Source organism: Tachysurus vachellii, chromosome 7, assembly GCF_030014155.1.
Source record: "Tachysurus vachellii isolate PV-2020 chromosome 7, HZAU_Pvac_v1, whole genome shotgun sequence".
NCBI classification, from domain to species: Eukaryota; Metazoa; Chordata; class Actinopteri; order Siluriformes; family Bagridae; genus Tachysurus; species Tachysurus vachellii.
The window spans coordinates 8,607,965-8,614,787 of record NC_083466.1 but is presented as its reverse complement, the minus strand read 5'-3'; the positions used below and the strand labels follow the sequence as shown (position 1 = coordinate 8,614,787).

The 6,823-nt window shown below is 39.3% G+C and overlaps 1 protein-coding gene across 7 annotated transcripts in view; it reads right to left on the bottom strand.

The window, feature by feature from the left end:
* Positions 1–6,823, bottom strand: part of rnf220a (ring finger protein 220a) — a 112,481-nt gene that overhangs the window by 45,709 nt on the left and 59,949 nt on the right. The window lies entirely within an intron of this gene.

Genomic DNA, 6,823 nt, shown 5'->3' with positions numbered 1-6,823 from the left:
TACTCAGCCATGCTGAAGTGAAAAGTAACCTCATTCTACCTCACTGAACACACAAGTGTAAACTCATCTGCTTACTGCCCAATGAGGAAAAAGCAGCTTACTTAGTACTTATTTAATTCACATGTGTGATTCAGTTCCACGTGACCGAATCGAGTAAAACGAACACAATTAGTTTTTAGGTCTCCAACATGATATATCAAATAAAATCAAACACTGAACTCTAACCTGAGCTGGGAATCAAACCCATAATACTGTATAATTCTGTTTTGTAACACAAACATTACCACTGGCTTATTCTATGTTTTGATCACCTAAATTTAACACTATATTTATAACGTAGTTCCTATCAGTGCCAACATCCTCATGAGATCACAACCTAACTGGTTTATGTTGATACTGACTAAACCGATCATTTTCACACCATATCATTCAGTCTAATATTCAGAGACTTGCTAAAAAATTAATTTAGCATCAGCAATAAAATTACATATATGTAACCCGTATTAGACGTAATATTTTATCGTAAATCCGACAGACCACATATGCCTTATTTTTCAGTGCTCTAAACAATGTAGCTGCTTTCAGCCGCTACTCTTCATGAAGTCTGCTTTCCTGTAATCGCGCAATGTTTAGGGATGTCCAACTGTCCAGCAGGTTCTCTATGCAGTCGCTCAGGATGAAAAATGACCTTGTGTTGGACTTAAGGAGGTCAGAAAGCTCTTTGTCCTTCTGTGCTATGTGGTCAATGGGTCAATTGTTTGGTAGCGGGTGGCACGGCCTGCTGGTGGCGGGTGGTGGCAGGGTGACGGGGGAACGCTCTGTGACCTTCACGTCATATGATCATGGCGAGTGATGTGAGGATGTAGTTACAGGTACATGCCTAGAGGGAGCACAAACTAAACGACTTGTCGGATTGAGTTTTTAGAGTTTGCCACAGTAGAGTGTTTGTAAAACGGGAATTATATAAATATTGTTAAGAAGCGTGGAACAGGGATATAGTTTATGCTATACTAGTGTTTTGTCGTAGCTTAAAAAGACATTAGGGTTCACATACATGATCTCTCTCTCTCTCTCTCTCTCTCTCTCTCTCTCTCTCTTTTTACTCCTCTGACCTTGAGTCATTAACACTCCAACCCTCCAGACGAGGCAGCTCCTTTACAGCCCTGAGAGAACCTCAACCCCACCTCCAGTACAGGCTTACACACATACACACACGGAATGAGAGAGAGAGACTTTTTAATAAAAGCTGGTGAAAAAACTGGCATCTATAAATAAAATAAATAAATACTTATAAATAAAATATGGGAATGAATCCGAAATAAATCAAGAATATATAATCCGCATGAGTCAAATCAACGTCCAAGTGATTAGGCACTTCAGATGTAATGTCTTTTTACGAGTATAATTTGACCAAAAATTCTTTTCCAATGCAATCAATTATCTGAAAAAAAAAAAAGAACGAAAAATCTGTTTCCTTTCCAGTGACAAATCATAACATGAATACTATCTAATGATTCTTAGACTAGTCTTCAAAGATCACTTCCCTGTGAATTATGATTGCATTGCTTGCCACAATATGTGTACACACACACACACACACACACACACACACACAAAACATCCAGGGCCACCTTGTACAGAACCCTCCCTATAATCTCCATTTATCAGTACACGCCCAGCACTGACCACACTGCCTAAACAAACTCCTTGTGATGGATGAGCTCCTTTCTGGCTATAAAATTATTAACTTTTAACCAGCGCCTACCGCTTGGCATGAGAGCTGCCTGCCAAGAACGAATCCCCTGGGTGCCAGTCCATACGTCAGGCACAAGTTTTCTTCCCTGTACTCATCCATCTTTCTGTGGGTGTTAAGCTAGTATCCATTACCCATCAGGCTCTTAGGAGATTACAGTGAGGAGGAAAGTGTGCGTGTCACCATGTTCGACAACGATTGCTTCCTACTGAAAGAATCTGAGATTTTAAATAGCACAGTGGCCACACTTTGGGGGAATTGCGTGACAGTAAAGAGCGTCTTGTTAGATGCTTTTGTGTGGATGAGAAGCTTTGTTTCAAACAAGAAAAAAAAAATGTTGAAATATTAAGTTCCAAACTGCACAGCCGGTTTAGTGCTTGTGTCATATCTTGTGTCAGTTTCCTGTGGCTTGGTGGTTAATAAAGGAGAGGTAATGGGTGTAATAACAGTTGCTAAGTGTGGAGACTCTTTGTGTGTGTGTGTGCATATGTGTGTCACACTGTAGTGTGACCCATGCCCTGTTTATTGACAGACTCCAGCCAGTCTGGAGTTCATCGGGAGTCTCCATAATCTCTCCTGAGATGATTAAAAATTAATTGATCAGTGCAATACCATCCATACTCGCCTACCAACCACCATAGATGACAAGCCGTCCTAATAAACGTTAATGACTGTTTTTCTTTCCCTCCGTCTTTTATGACCACTCGCCAGTGTTTTGGGCCTCCTCATATCAGGTCATAAATTCATTAGTCGTTAACACACCTATCCAGAACAACTCATTTAGCAATAGCAAACACGATTAGGAGCAGGGGCGAGGGTTATTCCACCTCCTGATCCTGATGCTCTAGCAGCACTGATAAGGCCACTCACCTGCCTACTACACCTACTTTATTAGCAAATACCCCCTTTTTAAAAACTCCTTATTAATATTTAGTGTGATTAGCATTGCCTGTGCACTTGTGGATTGTGATGGTGGCTTAATAGACTGGTGAGTGTTTCCTAACTTTGTTTAAGGAACATCTTTTTGCTGACTTTTTCATGAACACGCTAAGGTCACGTTAAAGATATTTATGCATGTAATATGTACATTTGCACACACACATGTGTGTGTTACCATGTTGGACCAGTGACATGGAGTCAGTCATTATTCTAACACCTCACTGTACAATGTACTCAATCTACTCATTTTTACATCTCAACTTACATCTTAATTGTTATAATTAACATGATCCTCAATCGTGATTTCTTGATTGAAAGCTCTTTTATTGACATATTAGTCTATTATAACTTTTGACATGTTTGCTGCATGAACACAATAAAGTTGCTGATAAAGATACAAGTTTTCTGTAAACCTGGCAGTGCGGCAGAGCTTTAGTCCTTGTGTCAGGTCTTCCTTGCTCTGCTCCAACAGCTCATCAACATTCAAGCTCATCAAAAACCGTCGTGTTTGTCATCTTGTAACTCATACGCTAACCGAGCCTTTGTGATCTTTGCCGTAACTGTCATGATTCATGGAACTGAAAAATAGTGAGTGATATATTGCACTTGATGTTCATGATGTTTAAAATCACTGAAAGCTTTCCTCTTATTTAAACACCACGTGACCTGAGATACAGCGCCAACCTGATAATTAGCACCGTACCCATTAAACTTACCAGAAATGTTTCAGTACAAAAAATATTTCATGTTTCCTTTAAATAAAATTCACCATGATCTGCTGTGTTACCAGTCTATAGTAAAAAAAATAAAAAAAGTCCCAGTTTGCTATGTTAAATTAGCAAATAATACAAGTCAGGCTCCAGCTCTGTCTGCACAAACAAAAGAGCGCAGCCACCGTTTTTATCGTAGATGAAGAAGTGCAGCGAAGGGTACACTAGACATCAGGCCAGAATCAAAAAATCAATCAGTGGGTGCTTATCAGCAGTGGCTCCGACAAGCTGACAGTTTCCTCTCCTCAGAAAAAAAAAGGAGGGGGAAAAAAAATCTTTTGTTGATGTCGTTTCATCTCTTCACAGCCAGCACTTGAACTTATAACACATTTATACCAGGAATGCATGCAGTTTTGCTCTTTCAATTTAAATTTTACACAAAGTTTCTGGCTCCCTGAATGTCAAACAAGCCATCAAACCAGTACAGCACATTATTACTCGTCCCTTTTCACGGCTCATCTACTGATATACAGAAATTAAGAAGGGAGATTCTTAACCACAGCACGAATCTGAAGCGTGAGAGTCAGACAGACCTGAAGCACAAATCTGTAAACGTGTTTATTTACAGACGGAGACTAATGCAGGCTCAAGTGCTCAGTGTGTTGACTGAGAGAGACTTGTTGGTCTAAACTCTGTTAAGCCTTCAATCACGCCACATTAATGGCTCCCGTAGCCACCATCGTCGCTGGAATGCACCAGAATAGAAATCATTCTGAATTTTATTTTATTTTTTTAAAAAACTGTGGGGTTCAATAAAATTTTAGTAGCAATATATATGCTGTATTTATAACATTAAAAATAAGAAGGTCAATGTGGTTAATATATGTGGTGATTTACTGAAATCTAGCAAATTCTACACTTTAAATAAGTAAGTCAAGTATCTCAAAACCAATATTCTGCTAAATTTCAGTCAGAGACTTTCTCTTTTTTTTCTTTTTTAATATATTTTTTTTTAGAGGGAGGTATGTGTCATGTGTGCAGTTTGTGCAGTCGATGGGACATTTTCCTGATGACATTTCTCCACAATGCTCCCTGACATGTGCGTCAACAACTGGCATGCTGAGCCACTGAAGGTCAGGGATAATGGGGGAAAAGGCCAGGGAAATATTAGAACGCATAAAATCAGAGGAGGCTCAGGCTTTCCAGCAACTGTCACTTGTAACTCAAGTATATTTGAAAGGCCAGGAGAGAAGGGCAAATCTGCATGTCTGCATGCCTGTCTGTCTATCTGTCTGTCTGTTTTTTGGGGCAGCATCAAAGCATGGTTGTAAAAGTGTGTGATCTTGTTTAGATGGCTAATCGTTTAGGTGAATGTGCCTGAGTGAGATCGTTCACAATAGAATGAGCGTGTACTTGTCAGGATGATGTGCAGATTCCTAATCTCGCTCCGTTACGGGTTGTTTATCAGGACAAAGCAATGGAAATGGTGCAGCAAAATTTGATATTGAGCAACAAGATTGTTGTAAACTAGTGACTAGTTTTGGGTGTGGCATCATTTTAGGACAACAGGACAACAATTTACATTTAAAGAATTTGGCAGACACCCTAATCCAGTGCCGCTCATTTTTATACAACATAGCAATTGAAGGTTAAAAGCCTTCCTCAGGGGTGGCAGCTTGGTGGACCAGGGGTACAAACACACAAACCTCCAATCAGTAGGTCAACACATTAACCACTACGAAACCACTTCTACATGTTAAGCTTTACATAATTCACATGACCTAATTGAAATAAATATTTGTCCAGAATAAAGATTTGTCTAATTTCTAGCAACAGTAAAAGAGTTGCTTGTTGTTGTGGTATTTATTATGCAAATAATTATAATTATTACAGCTACTTAATTTCACTTAATTTCACTTTCTATATATTATGTTCATTATTTTTGTAAGAATACCTACAATCAACTAAAAAAGATTGAGTGTGTCTATTCTTTTTTCATGGTTCTGGTCCTGGTCTGCTCTCTGAGATGCCTCAAGAGTCAACAGTCACATATCAGACTTATCAGGAAATGTGAGCTGGTACTTTTAAAGGTTTACTTGGTTCCTGAAGCAGCACAAGGTCCATGGGATCTGTGTGGTGGATATATAATAGTGAGTATGAGTGTGAGTGAGACTGATCTTTGAGCATGTATGAACATGAGACTGTAAATGAGACTCTCTGAAATGTGAGTGAGACAGATTTGTGACAATGAATTTGACTGTACAAGTTATGTGAGCTGTTAAAATGACTGAGGTATGTGAGAAAAAGTGTGACAAAGACAGGTGGGAGTTGTGTAACAGGATGAAGCAGGACTGTGTGTGCGTCGCGTGTTAAAGCCGTTAGCTAACCGCACCATCGCGGGCCTCTTCCTCACTGTAACAGCCAGCCAGCTCCTCCAGTGACCTGCGAGAACGCTATGGCGAGCTTTCTCAGGAAACTGAGGTTAAGACACCACACACATTACATGAACGATGAGATGTGTCTTCAAGATCAGCATCTGTCCCAGAAAGCAGGATTAGATAACAGAACGGGTGCGGAAGACAGATACCACAAAATATGTCAGTCTGGGATGAGACTGCTGTGAGCTGCAAGAGCTTCCTCAGATGGAGCATTAGCTTTAAGCAGCCGTCATTAAACTCATCCTGATTCATTAGTCAGCAGCTGTTCTTCATTAGCCCACACACTCTGTTTGTGCACACATACACACACTCACACTGCATCTAGCACTGCTGTAAACTCTCTCTCTCTCTGTCCCTCTCTCTCTCTCTCTCACACACATGCTGTTCTTGTGTTTTGCTTCTGTCATAGTGATCCCTATAAAGCAGGTTTTTTCACCATGCGCACTTTCTATAATATGGCCATCAGCTTTTAAGCTATCACAGCAAAAATGGACTTTGTGTGGACTTTCACACACACACACACACACACACACACACACACACACGCACACACACTTGTAATTGTGGTGCTGTCAGTGTTGCTTTTATTTAATTGTAATTTTTATGTAAAGGTTTCACACCCATTATTATTTAATTTGCCATTAGATTCCCCAAATAATATTGTGTTATGATTTACACCACTGTACCAAAATTAACAATAACTAACTAACTAACTAACTAACTAACTAACTAACTAAATAAATAAATAAACAGACCCTATGAACAATTGGGAAAATAATGTTTCTTCAAATCTGAATTTACACAAGCATCAAGCAACATTAATTAACATTAAAAACATCTCTTATCCTACTGAAATGAATAGGATCAGAGATACATTAATGCTATTGTTTTTTATTTTTGTTATTTTTGGGGAAATTGGTAGTTGAGTAACAGAATGGCCCTGATGTGTGAATTAAAGGTAAGCACACAGAACTGAAAGCTGG